Here is a 15,643-nt window from a genome sequence, read left to right as displayed (position 1 = left end):
CACACACACACGTTGATTTTTTTTGATAGAATATGTGAGTCTTGAGATGGCTCGAAAGCCTAACCTGTGGCTTGAGTAGTAATGACCTAGAGGCGTCTAAAATGTCAAAAAATCACTCAGGTACACGTTGATTTTTTTTTTTTTGATAGGTTACGTGAGTCATGACCTGACAGACAAGCCTAACCTTTGGCTTGAGTAGTAGTAACCTAGGGGCATCTAAGTTGTCAAAATCACCCATGGATCGCACACGCAACACCAGCCCTTAGCATGGACGGATTTTTGCCCCAGAGTTTTGAATTGGTGACCTTTACACCATGTGAGTGCCTTAATAAAACACCTTGTCACGCTCTACTCTAGACCTCATGGCTATATAGAACTTGAATTATTTTTGTTATTAATATCTTTTAAAATGTTACACGTCAACAACAATTGAAGGAATTGCAAATCTTCCTCCTACCTTGAATTAGAAAGCACTTATTAATAGAACAAGAAATCTCTCACTATTTATCTCCCTCATTTGATTTAAAATTTTTAGTAAGCGTGCATATTGAAATATTTGATTTATAATCCACATTAAACACTTTTTTGTTATTAATATTTTTCAAATGTTATATATCAACTCCATAGTAAGTAAAATAAATTACACATCTCCCTCACAATGAAAACTGAAAATGTAGAAAAAATTTAATCCCAATTATTTTATTTTTCTTTATTTAAAATCATGGTATATATATATATATATATATATATGTTTGTTACAAAAATATTTTTGTTTTAAATATTATATGTCAACATAAAATGGATTATAGATCATATAATATCAATAATTGTATTTTCACAGGTCATTTGTTTACTACTAATTAATTAGATGTCTCCCTCATACAAAAAATAAATTATTATTATTATTATTATTATTATTTACTTTAAATTACTTTATCTATCAATATAAATTTAATATAGATTTAATGCGGAAATTGAAAATTTTATTTATAGCCCCACGGGGTAGGCGAGTTGTTAATCACAATGCGGTGAAGTTCGTTAGAAAGACGGGCTCTGCATTGAAGGTCACGAGTTCAAATCCCCCAGACTAGCCCGGAAGCTGTGGAGAGGGGCGAGCGCAGTTTCCCAGGGGTTATAGTGGTAGCGGTCAAAATCGACCCCGTGTAACGCGAGTTGCGAGGCTGCTCCAGTCGCTGATTCCTCTGTATATATATCTATATGGCCCACATTGATTTATTATTAGTAGTAGTAGTTAATGTAAGCATTATTTTATTATTTTTAAATGTAACCTTATGTGGCAACATCTCCATCATACTAGGTTGTAGAGACTCTTACAAATAAAATTAATAATTAATAATTATAATAATTAATAATTAAAACAACTTAGATCCATATTAATTCAGGATTTATCAAGTGCCGAGAGAGATCAAATATGTGGAGGTTCAAACATTTCCTCAAGTTTTGCACTCAAAAAGGAGGTTTGCACCTTGAGAGATTTGACCTCTCTCTAAACTTGATAAATATGGAGTTAAGATAGATCTAGGCTAGTTCATATTTATATAAATATCATGTCTTTATATATAACAATATTCTTACTTTTAATTTTATTCAAACTTTGATCAAATATATAGCAACTTTTCTTTAACACATTTTACAATTTTTTAATTTAAGTTTTTAATGTGATATGCATAGCATTAATTATATATAGAACTTAGTAAAAGAGTTATTATATGTATTAAATTTTTATATATTTATTAATGAAATTCAAATATAAAATTATAATTATAATGGTTGTAAATGTGATTCATTATTTTAATTTATATAGTAAAATGAATCTTAATTTATAGCTACTATTTATATTTTATATATATTTCATAATTTTTATATATAGAAATATTAATAAAGTTTAAGTTTTTATATATTTATTAATTATATGTTTTAAAATGTTATAGTTACGAATATGAATAATTATTATTTAAATTTACTTTAATGAAATATTAATAAAGTTTAAGTTTGTATATCTTTATTAATTATATGTTTTAAAATGTTATAGTTACAAATATGAATAATTATTATTTAAATTTACTTTAATGTGATATGTGTATTTTAGAGTTTGTAATTTTATTAATATTTTTTTCATGAGTTGACATTTTGTTCTTTTATTATTATTTATCTAGTATTTCATTTTAGTTGTCACTATACATCTCTCTCATATTGAGCTATAAAGTGTCTCTGGACCTAATTCACTTGTTTTAGGATAGTTGTAAAATGAATCTTAATTTATAGCTACTATTTGTATTTTATATATATTTCATAATTTTTATATATAGAAATATTAATAAGGTTTAAGTTTTTATATATTTATTAATTATATGTTTTAAAATGTTATAGTTTTTTTTTTTATCGTTAAAACTATTCTACTTCTATTATTTACAAGAGAAAACAGTTACATCCAGGAATACATGTCGCCAGGGGCCAAGGCTGGTCCTCTGGATTGATAGTGCTCACAGAAAACTTCACTTTCAGGGGTCTTCTTATAGCTACTGAACGCCCACGCAGGGGCAACACCCTTTTGACCAGATACCCACGCAGGGGCGTCATGACTGAAACTAGTAACCCATGCAGGGGCTGTAATCTTTGGAGACACAAAAAAAACAAAATTATGAATCTCGCGCAGGGGCCGGGGAGAAAAAGAGAGGTTCTTCAGCAGTATTCTTCGCGCAGGCGTAGTTGAGCACAGAGTAACAAAATTATGAGGCTAGACAGTGACATTTACAACATAATTGTGCATTTGTATCAAGAGTAACAGTTCACAAAAAAAAAACCTGAGAGTTGTCTGAGGGCGGAAGCATAGTAGAGCCGGCTCCTATTCAACCGAGTCCTCCTCCTCCGAGTCCTCTTCATAAATCCAGTACTCGCCTTCCGGTGGAGGTCCCCAATCAACCTTGGCTTTTCCTGAAGCTGGTGCTGGCTGAGACGAAGGCTGCACAACATTCGGTTCAGGTTCTGCCTCTGCCCTTTCCTCAGCAACTCTGGAACATTCAACATGCTGAATTTGGGCGCAGGGTAATCCTCCCACCTCCTTTTTCGGTTCCTCCAGGAATAGGACCGAAACATGTGCATTAATGGTGGAATGACATTGGGCACAACTGACAGTGAAGACCGTTGTTCCGAACGCAGGTGGCGGAGCAGAGCTTGAGTCCGGAGACCTGGTGTCCAAGAATTGAGACGGCCGAATGGGGTGTGCATCTGCTGACTGGTGGCATAAACAACGACAGCAACATGGAGGCGGATTAGCAGCCCGGGGACGTGAAGAACCTTCCCTTTCAGTGCCTTGACGGCTAATGAGCCTCTGTCTTGGCGCCATTCCTTCCTTGAAGACCGATGAGTGTGACAGAGCCGTGGAGAGGGATATGAGGGGTGTGAATCCGCCCTTATCCTCCCTTGCTGCCCTGTATCCACCTCCAATTGCCAAGGAGAGCTCGTGAACCAGCGCTTGAAGGCCTGACAGACTGAAGCTTGAATCCACAAATCGAGCCTGAACCATTGCAAAACATTTCCAGTTCTTGGCATACTTAAGCTGCCCTGGTTTGCCTCGTTTTTGGAGTGCCATAACTCCCATCTGAAACCGTTGATGTCGCATAGAATTGGCAATGAATTGCCGTCCTTCCTCCTTTCAGCTCTCACGCTTGCCATCCAGGGCGGCGGAGAGCAGTTAATGCTTCTTCTTAACTTGAGACCAGCCATGCTAAACAGCTGGCGAGCCATCCATATGCGGCGTGGCACCCGCATCCGGGTTTAAAATGTTATAGTTAAGAATATGAATAATTATTATTTAAATTTACTTTAATGAAATATTAATAAAGTTTAAGTTTTTATATCATTATTAATTATATGTTTTAAAATGTTATAGTTACAAATAGGAATAATTATTATTTAAATTTACTGTAATGTGATATGTATATTTTAGAGTTTGTAATTTTATTAATATTTTTCATGAGTTGACATTTTGTTCTTTTATTATTATTTATCTAGTATTTCATTTTAGTTGTCACTATACATCTCTCTCATATTGAGCTATAAAGTGTCTCTCGGCCTCATTAACTTGTTTTAGGATAGTTGGACTGAAATTCATTCTACTAAATATGAAATGAGATTATCCCTCATAGTGAACAAATATAATGAAAAAAATTCATAAAATTGAATAATAATTCTTTAAAGCTCTATCTATCAAGCATAAAGAAGAATCAAAATCCTTTGCATTATATAAAAGGCTCACAACCCAATAAATTTGATTTTTTAAACTTGATAAATCTAAAATTAAAACAAATTAAGACATATATTTCAACAGATAATTAACATAGATTTAAGGAAAAAAAAAATCAAGATTCAATTTTAAAAAAAATAAATTAAATTAAAATAATATTAATTCATATTTTAAAAAATATACATTTTAAGAAATTTCAATTTTTTTTTTTTAATTTATAGATTTAAATCCTAAACCTATTAAACACTACCTAAAAAATCAAAACACAAACTTTTAATGTTTAAAATTTTTAATATAAAAACAAAATCACGTATTTTATTATAATATATATTTCTACGTTACATATACTTTTATTTAAAAACATTATGCATAAAGCAATGACATATCTTACCCGTTTTGTGTCGTGGAGTGCAACAACAAATACTAAGTTATTGTTGTAATCATCAAAACCTACATATCTGCTAAAAAGTTGACCATCATTATATTTGTTTTTCTATCATGGGGAGATGTAACTGATTTCAATTGAGTCCCTACCAAGTTTGACCTTTTTTTTTTTTTGGAGTGTATGAACCCTACATCACATGTTTTGTATTGTTTTAAGTGTTATTGTTCAATAAACATGTTTCTTTATGGACTTGAACCTGGATCCCTTTTAAGAGAATGCAAGATTTTCATTAATTTTATTTATTAATATATATTTTAGGAAAAATTATTTAAGTGTTTCTTTTTATTTCGGGAATGTTATTGAAGGTAAATTAGATTTTGGAAAATGTTAAAGGCTTTATCAATACCATGTTTAAAGTGATTACAATAATATATTTATTGAAAGCTTAATATGTTTTTTTCAAGAATTAAATTTTAAATTTGGGTGCGAGGATAACATTCCTAATAACTATTTGGACTAAAGCCAATTGAATACTTTCACCAATTTATCTTACAAATGTTTACAATATTAAATATTATGGCACTTCTAATTAATAAAGGATATTTAGTGGTAAAGATACAACATGAGTGAGAAGAGGGGTTGCCATTAACGTATAAAAAATTTCAATAATGATGTATGGATAATAGTAACATTTCAATTAAAGGACTAGTAAGTTTTCAATTGGGTTTGACTAGTAAACCCAATTAAAGACTTTCGCCAGGTTATCTTACTTAACGTATAAATAATTTCAATAATGATGTATGGGCAATAGTAACACTTCAATTAAAGGTCTAGTAAGTCTTCAATTGGGTTTGGCTAAACCCAATTAAAGGCTTTCGTCAGTTTATCTTACTCATGTTTACAATTTTAAATATGATGGAACTTCGAATTAGTAAATCACACTTAGAGCAAAGATGAAACATGTATGTCAAGTCCCACTAGCACAACTGGTTGAGGATGGGTCTCGTTAGCAAGGCAACCCAAGATCAAACCTCACGGAGGTTTTTGCGTCTGTGCTAAGGGGAAGAGACATGCTAAAAAATCTAGTTAGCTTAGGGCCGGTGTGGCTTGGGCCGGGTGCGATCCGTGGGTGAATTTGACAGATTAGATGCCCTTGGGTCACGGTTTCTCGAGCCACAGGGCAATCCTGGAGGATCACAGACAACTTTACAAACAAAAAAAAATGCAACATGTATTACAAGAGGGGTTATCACTAATGTGTATTAAAATCCCAATAATGGTGTATGAATAATAGTAACACTTCAATTAAATGGTTAGTGTTTTAAGTACATTTATGTATAGGGTGACAAGCGAATTAAACAAATATTATTATAGTTAATACTAGAAGAAGTAGACATTTTTGGTGCAAAAGAATATTAGTGATACTTGTCAACGCCCAAATTGGTGGGATCAAATGGCAAGGAACACATATTTTTCACCATTAACACAAGATCAATTCTCATGAGGATTTTATTTCACACCTTATATTATCCATGGAACATCTGAAGGTTGGGGTCAATAATGTGAGGTGTGGATAACACTCCCACTCACATATTTAAGTAGATCAAATCCCACGCCATAATCATTTCAAAGATTGTGAATTGATATTTTCCTATGGTATCCTTAGATTTCCATAGGGAACTAAATGTAATGTTTAAATGTGTGAGTCATATGTAGCATTATCATCATCCACATATGTGGATTAAATCCCATACTCATATTCTCCTTAAAACCTACTCTCATGTCCTTGCATAGTAGAGATGAAAAATTCAAATTTCTCTTCCCCCATCTTAAAATGGATAATTATAATGTGTCCATACAAGGTTGAAGGTACTTGTGAATTAAATGTTTAAAAAACTAATAACATGGGTACCTTGGTGGTACCTTGTGGAAGATTTGTGTGGTTTTTTTTAATGACGAAACACATTAAATGGGATATTTTTTCAACTTGCAACAAAGTAATTTTACATAGGGTAACCCTTTGTGATTTATCACTTATACAATCTAAATAAGATGACATAAGTGGTGCTAGAAAAACCATAACCTTTCATGATATATCATTTGTATGACATAAGTGTTGCTAAAAAATAACCCTAACCCTTCATGATTTATGGCTTGTCCAATCTAAATAAGATAACATAAGTGGTGTTAAAAAACCCTTTTGATGAATTTATCATCTATTTCCTAAATAAATTGTTCTTGTAATGAGAAAGACTACATCTTTTAATACCCTAGGATATAAGCATATCATTCAAGGAGAAGGATCAATATTATTGTGGCTTCCCTCCATTAAAATTAAACAATATCCATCATACTTTAATGACATTTGTATACATTTAAACTTGTTATATTTGATTTTATTTTAATTAATGATTATGATTTGGTATATTTTTTTATGTTATATTTTTTTCCAAGGAAAAAAAGCACGTATTTTTATTTATAGTCAAAATAAAAATACATAGTGTGTATATTCTAAGGCATTCAAATGGCCTAATGCCTCGAATTCCATGTTGCTTGTTTTGTATCATTACATATCTTCGAAATAACAAAAGAAATTATCAATGATTCTTCTTTGCAAAATTTTACATTGGTTTGATGTGCTCGTTTCTTTTCCAGTCCATAAAATGTCCCTGTAAAACCATTCATGGAGCTCATAACTCTCAAATTTTACAATTCTTCTATAATCCATGCTTATAGACATGTGAGAAGAAATAAATATCTAAAAAAAGGCCTTCTTTGACCATCATTTTTGCCCCAAATTTGTATGAATCAAAGAAGTGCTAGTCATCGTTGATAATATAGTTGTAATTACATGTAGACAATATAATATACATATAAGTAGTGTATAGATGCCAATAATTCCCATGGGTTGTGAAGATGTTCGATGATGTGGCCTTCTTGGTCTTTTGTAAATTTCCACACTTCTTCGTCCATTTCCAATCATGTTTTTGAGAGAATGTCCACTTCTTTGTTTCTTGATTTGTAGATGTGGGTGAAAGTAACAAGAGTGAGCCTTTCCATTCTTTCAATAAAATTATGATAAATAGGGATAAGAGTGTGATTCGTCATTCTAGCAGACCATTCATCCAATCAATCACTAGCTTGGAGTCACCATAAATATACAGAGAGAGGATGTGTAAAATTTCAACAAGTTTTAGGATGAGTATTAAAGTGAATAATTTAACATAATTATTTTTACTACAACAGATATTGCATGTAAATGAGAATTTGTGCACATCTTATAGAAATAGAATATCCCCAATAATTGGATTATGTTGGGTCACTCCGTCAAAAAATGCCTAGGGGAGACCCTTTTGAAAGACCACCTTGGATGTGTTATGTGTATGTTGAGGTTTTGTGTAAGGTGGGATGGATTTCTGAAGAGCAAGATTGTGGATGGTTACTTGGATTTATGATTTTCCTTGATTTCCAAAAATAACATTATTTATTTCCAGCCATATTCCCTAATTTACTATCAAAGGAAACACCTTTAACGATTCTTTTGGTCTTGTTGCAAGCCATGATTTGAGGAAGTATTCAATAGATTCCCCTTGCCAGATTTGTTGATTCGCCTCTTTCCTTTGACTTTCTTTACAAACAATTTTCATGAAGAGACAATGAATGAAAAGATTTGGTGTCATTTTAGATTCCTCAAGGTAAAGAAGACATCTATTTAAGCCACATAAAGATATTTTTTGGAGAATGTCCCAAGTGGGGGCTTTGTTCTTTAAAAATAACCACATTAAATTTTTTTTTCTTAACAGGGAAATGGATTTTCCCAAGCCTTTGCCCCACCATCGAGGACGTTGATCGATTGTGGAAAGTGCCAAAGAGATGTAACCAAATTTTGGAGTGTATTCTCCAGAGGGGATCATTGACCAAACGATCAACTCTTCAGAGGTAGATAGTGTGAAAAGGGATTGTTATAGAGAGCTAGTGTAAGACAACCATTCTGCCATATCTCCTTCCATATTTAGAACTTTTATGAAGATCCAAGTTTGTAGGCCAACAAGCCAAAATTTGTTGGAGACTTGATGGAGATAAAAAAAAAAACACCTTATTCATTTAGTTTCTGAATCAATTCAGCCAAGAAGAGATGTGAATTTTGGCTACCAATCCAGGGATCGTTTCCAATGAGGAGCCTAGTACCATTTCCAATTTTCCATCTGAGACCATTCTCAATAATGTTGAAAGAGTTGATTATAGATTTCAAAATGATGTATCCATTATGTGCATATTTCCTTGGGGATTAGATCCAATCAAGAGTAGTGGAAGGAGATACATATTTTTGCACCCTAACATGTGACCAAAGGTGTGATCATTTTATCAATGTCTAGAAATCTTCTGTAACTAAGGCTTTGGAAAACCATAGAAGGGTTGTTATCCCCCATCCATGTAGGGCTTTTAGAATAGCAATAGTAGACCAAACAGTCAAAGAAAAAGGCCCTTTCTCTTATTTCCGTACCCAAAGAAAATGCAATGAAATTTGATTTATCTTATGAAGTATGTTTAGAGGAACTCATGAAAAGAAAGCCCAATGAACTTCTAAAATGAGAAACATGGGAGATTAAATGTTTTCTACCAAAACAACTTCCTATCAGAGTAGGGACCATAAATATTTAGGCCTATGAAAGATATAACATCGTCCTTGGATAAGAAGGAAGTGGCTAGGCAAGACCATGAGGACTAGGCCAACGTGCAAATAAACAAAATTTCTTTCCATCTTGTAATTAGGCCTCCTAAGCATCCAATAACATTCGTGAAGTGGAAAGATCAAGCATGAAGAAGAGTAGATAAAATAGATGCTTCCATGGACCCCTCGATCATAGTTTCCTTAATAAAAATGATATTGTGGGGAATGTAAGTAGATGACATGCCTTAGAGCCAATTTTTTTGCAAGGTTTTCCAAACATCAAATGTTGTAAGAGAGGAGTCTCATTCAACACCCTTTGAAGGGGAATTTTATCTAAGGGCCCCAATTATCGATTTATGCTTCCCTTAATGGATTTCAAATGAAGCTTGCTTCGTGGCTATAGAAATATAAGATTTTCTTCCTTTGCCCAGACCGATGGGCCCCAAATCCTCAGATGCACCCAAACCCTCACCTAGCTATAAGATGAATTAATTGAAAGAGTCAATTGTAGGATCCATTGAGGGGAGGGAGAGGGAAAGGGGATTTGTGACAGCCCTAGGTTGATTCCCATTCATTATAGATATTTAATATATTTTGATTATAATTAAAAATGCTTGAAAATTGGGACACAAATTCCAGAGTTTGAGGAAGGAGGTTGCATGGGATTTGAAGGAAGATTGACTTGTTTTATAGCCATGAATAGATGGTAGGTATACTTTAAATTGGGCTGATCAAATTATTAATTGAGCTAGGAAAAATGATAAAGGAACCATGCATGCCTTGTATAAATTCACAAGGCATAAAGGACAAAAAGATTAAGAAGCAACATGGGCGGAGTAGGCAGGATTGGAAGCCTAAAGTTAACCAATAGGCGAGGGATGCATAGTGCTGGCACAATATCATCTCCACCCCACTCAAAAAAGAGAGAACTATCATGGACGAGTCATGGACAGGTGATAAGTGTTTCTACCCATGCAATCGAAATGTCTGCAACACGGTAATGGACAAGACCCTTGAAAAGACAAGGGTGACTGGTCAGTTACAATAGGAAGGCAGTGGAGGAAGAGAGGCTTTGGCGAGGGAGAATAAGTAAAGATCATTTAATATTTATAAGGGGAGGTAATTATCATCCAACGCACTTCAAGAACCGAGGATAGACTATTCAGATAGAGAGAAAAATGAAGAATACAGGAGAGCTTTGCTAGAGGAGAACAGAAGGAAATCTCTCCGAAAGCTGAGGAGGAGAATTAACTACACTATAGAAAGAAAGCCATAGTGCAAGAGGAAAAGAGCAAATATCTCTCTACTGCTATCAGAACACGGGGATCAAAGAAATCATTCAGTTTTGGGTGGAGGTGAGCCTCTTGATTCCCTGTTTCAACTTGTGATGTTAGAGTCACAATTTCTTATTGAAGTAGTTGGTAGGTGCAGGTGGATAATCCTCTAGAGTCATTGTTTTAGCTGGAAGAATTTCTTTGATCCCTTAAGAAAACATCCTTAAGTTCTGGAATCTAGCTCAGGGGTGACTATTGCAAGAAAGGCTTGGTTGCAGTGTGTTTAAGGTTGGGTGAAGAGTCAGAGTCCCAATATCAGTTGTTGGATTCCTTCATTTTCATATAAGTGTTATTACAACCTATAAGCACACAAAACTCTTGATTTAGGTTATCATACTATGAGTGTATCTTATGCCTTGTGTACCTAAATTTCCAAATGGATGCTTGTTGTGTATTACCATTACTATTGAATGCTTTGTATGAGTTCAGTTAACGTCTCAAGGCATGGTTTAATGCCAAGAATGGGATTTACTGTACCAATATGGATTCAAAGACTTCTGTTTATTCATATAAAGAGTGGATTGACTTTGGTGTCTTCTTCTAGAGCCTAGATGTTGGATTGAAACCTTGAATGCGATAGTGGATCTTTGTATTAATATGAATCTGAACTCATTTAAATCCATTGAGTGTTTAATACTTTTTAAATATGTTGGTTAGCGATAACCTTGATAATATTGTGAGGTATAGTTGATGTATGACAAATAGAACTGAATTCATGCATGGTTTTGGAATGAGTTAAGTCCCTTTGTTAGTCTAAGTATAAATTCTAGTTAAGACTCATGTATGTAATTGACTATGAAAATTGGTTATTTCTTAAGTTTGGAGCAATGTCTGAGTTGCTCAAGTGTCAGGGTGCAGAGGGATCTTTGTAATAACTATTGTTCTATTATCAGAATGGTCGTTATGCCTTGGTTTATAAATTATAAGTTTCGAAGGGATAGTGTTGATATTTTCATATATAGTCTATATGTGTGTGAGATCAGATTGGGATGAGGCCTAACTAAGCTCAGGAGAGACAACCATTCATTTATACATACACACATAAAATTGTATGTCTGCATGCCAAGCCGAGTTGTTACTAAGGTAAGGAGAGATTGTAGTTGTGTGCAAGTAGCTAACATGAGAATGGGCTCGAGGAGTTTAGATATATAAATATGCGTTTATGTCAGGGGCCTTGGGCAGAGGTCATGATGACAGTGCTATATTACTTAATTAGGCACGGTGAAGGCTGGAGGCCTTAAATGCCATGGGATTAAACTTGAGCCTAATGCACCCATATGAATAGGTGTTATGACTGAGTGCTGAAGAGGAGGTGATCTGGGTCGTCGATGGGAAGCGTCCATGGCCATTGGATGACCTCGGAGGTTCTTCCCGAGAGGTTTCTCCCCAGGGTTTTAATAATTTTTTTTATTATTTACTTTGATTTTTAATTTTTAATGATAATAAAAATATTATTTAAATTTATAAAAAAAAATAAAAATAAAAATAAAATTCTTATTAAATAAATAAAAATAGATTATGATTTGGGGGCCTTCAGAATTAGAGTTGTCTTTACCCATAGAGGAGGGAAGGTTGTTTTTTTTGGTACGGATAAGGTTATTAAGGCATGACAAGAGAATGAATAATGAAGGGAATATTATTTCTCATAGCTGGAGGGTTATGAAGGTGTGACGACACATTTGTTTTCTGGAAACTTGTGTTTTATAGCGGCTTCCTTATATTTGGTATAGTGGGATTTAGAGTTTTATGTGATTTTATAAAGTTATTATTTTATCTTAGAATTTTAATTGAATATTTTATAATTTGGGTGCATTTAGAATTAGAGTTGTCTTCACACATAGATATAATGAATAATGAAGGGAAAGTTATTTCTCATAGCGAGAGGGTTATGAGAGTGTGAAAACATAATGAATAATGAAGGGAAGGTTATTTCTTGTAGCGAGAGGGTTATGAAGGTGTGACAACACGTGTTTTCTGGAAATTTGTGTTTTATTCCTTATATTTAGTATAGTGGGATCTAGATGTATTGCGTGATTTTATAAAGTTATAATTTATCTTGAAATTTCAATTGAATATTTCATCATTTGGGTGCATTTAGAATTAGAGTTTCCTTCATATGTAGATATAATGAATAATGAAGGGAAGGTTATTTCTCATAGCAAGAGGGTTATGAAGGTGTGACGACACAATGAATAATGAAGAGAAGGCTATTTCTCATAGTGAGAGGGTTATGAAGGTGTGATGACACGTGTTTTATAGCGGCTTCCTTGTATTTGATATAGTGGTATCTAGATGTATTATGTGATTTTATAAAGTTAGCATTTTACCTTAGGTTAAATTTAAATTATGGTGGAGTTTTAATTATATTTAAAAAAAAAATTGTGGTTTGGAAGATAATTATTTTATTACAAGATTATCAAAAATTCATCTTAATCTTTTGATCCACAATGTAGAGATCGATTCTTTAAGATGCAAATATCTTTTTGGGTGTAAAACTTGAGAAAAGGTTTACACTTGAAGAGATTTGATTCCTCTAAATATTTGGTAAATCAATAGTTAAGATAGATTTATGCTAGTTATTAATAAGATAATTATTGTGCCGAGAAGTGCTCTCTCCAACCCAATAAGGAAGAGATGTTGTAAGGTTAGGTTAGGCTATGTTACGTAAACATTTTGACATGGTCAAATTACATAAAAATTAAAATAAAATTAACACTAGCATAGATCCATTTAACTTTGGATCTACCAAGCACCGAAAGGGATCAAATCTCTCAAAATGAAAACCTCTTTTTGAAAGCAAAACTTGAGGAAAGATTTGTGCGTCGATAAATTTGATTCTTATCTTCTCTTAGTAAATATGAAGTTAAGATGGATCTATCCCTCTTTTGAGAAACACACTAATAAAATGTTTTAACTGCAAGAATAGTTGACACTAAAATATTTTATTTATGATTTAGATTCTCCACATTAAAATGTTAATACATTCATAAGTAGAAAACATCTCTCTCTCTCTCTCTCTCTCTCTCTCTCTCTCTCTCTATATATATATATATATATATATAGATATATATATATATATATATATATATATATATATATATATATAGATAATGTCCTAGAGGCGTCTAAACTGTCAAAAAATCACTCAGGTACACGTTGATTTTATTTTTTGTTTGATGGGTTATGTGAGTCATGAGATGACTGACAAGCCTTACCTCTCGCTTGAGTAGTAGTAATCTAGGGGCATCTAAGTTGTCAAAATCACCCATGGATCGCACCCGCAACACCAACCCTTAGCATGGATGGATTTTTGCCCACAGAGTTTTGAATTGGTGACCTTTACACCATGTGAGTGCCTTAATAAAACACCTTGTCACCCTCTACTCTAGACCTCATGGGCTACATATAACTTGAATTATTTTTGTTATTAATATCTTTTAAAATGTTACATGTCAACAACAATTGAAGGAATTGCAAATCTTCCTCCTACCTTGAATTAGAAAGCACTTGTTAATGAAACAAGAAATCTCTCACTATTTATCTCTCTCATTTGATGTTAAAATCCTTTAGTAAGCGTGCATATTGAAATATTTGATTTATAATCCACATTAAACACTTTTTTGTTATCAATATTTTTCAAATGTTATATATAAACTCCATAAGAAGTAAAATAAATTACACATCTCCCTCAGAATGAAAACTGAAAATGTAGAAAAAAATTAATCCAAAATATTTTATTTTTCTTTATATAGAATTATATATATGTTTGTTACTAAAATATTTTTGTTTTAAATATTACATGTCAACATAAAATTGATTATAGATCATATAATATCAATAATTGTATTTTCACAGGTCATTTGTTTACTACTAAATAAGTAGCAAAGGAATTACATGTCTCCCTTGTACCAAAAAGTAAATTATTATTATTATTATTATTATTATTATTTACTTTAAATTACTTTATCTATCAATATAAATTTAATGTGGAAATTGAAGATTTTATTTATGGCCCAAATTGATTTATTATTAGTAGAAGTAGTAGTAGTTAATGTACACATTATTTTATTGTTTTTAAATGTAACCTTATGTGACAACATCTCCATCATACTAGGTTGTAGAGAGTCTTACAAATAGAATAAAAAATTAATAATTATAACTATTAAAAATTAAAACAACTTAGATCCATATTAACTTAGGATCTATCAAGTTTCAAGAGAAATCAAATCTCTGGCGCTTCAAACCTTTCCTCAAATTTTGCACTAAAAAAGGAGGTTTGCACCTTGAGAGATTTGACTTCTCTCTAACCTTGATAAATGTGGAGTTAAGATAGATCTAGGCTAGTTTATATTTATATACATACCATGTCTTTATATATAACAATATTTTTATTTTTAATTTTATTCAAACCTTAATAAAATATATAGCTATACGGACTTTTATTTAACATATTTTACAATTTTTTCAATTTAAGTTTTTAATGTGATATGCATAGCATTAATTATATATAGAACTTAGTAAAAGAGTTTAATGTATGTATTAAGTTTTTATATATATTACTAATGAAATTTAAATATAGAATTATAATTATAATGGTTGTGAATGTGATCTATTATTTTAATTTATATGGTAAAATGAATCTTTTTTTTTTTCTAGTTAAGACTAACCTAAGTACCTATGGGGGATTTGAACCAGTGACCTATCACAAGGAGTGCCTTAACAGTACACCCATTCACCGTCATTCCAAAGCCCCATAGGCCCCGGTAAAATGAATCTTAATTTATAGCTACTATTTATATTTTATATATATTTCACAATTTTTATATATAGAAATATTAATAAAGTTTAAGTTGGAAATCTTAGAAAGTAGAACCTTGGTGATTTGCGGTTGAGTTTCTGAAACGGGATTGTGATGACAACACCAAGGATCACCTACGCGCCAACAGGCCTGCTCACAGGTCACAAGGGAAGGGAGCCATCCAACA

The sequence above is a fragment of the Pinus tabuliformis genome, chromosome 3_2 (assembly GCF_031772625.1).
Source record: "Pinus tabuliformis cultivar Carrire ecotype Pingquan chromosome 3_2, CPIR1, whole genome shotgun sequence".
Taxonomy (NCBI): domain Eukaryota; kingdom Viridiplantae; phylum Streptophyta; class Pinopsida; order Pinales; family Pinaceae; genus Pinus; species Pinus tabuliformis.
Note: the sequence above shows the minus strand (reverse complement) of the source record.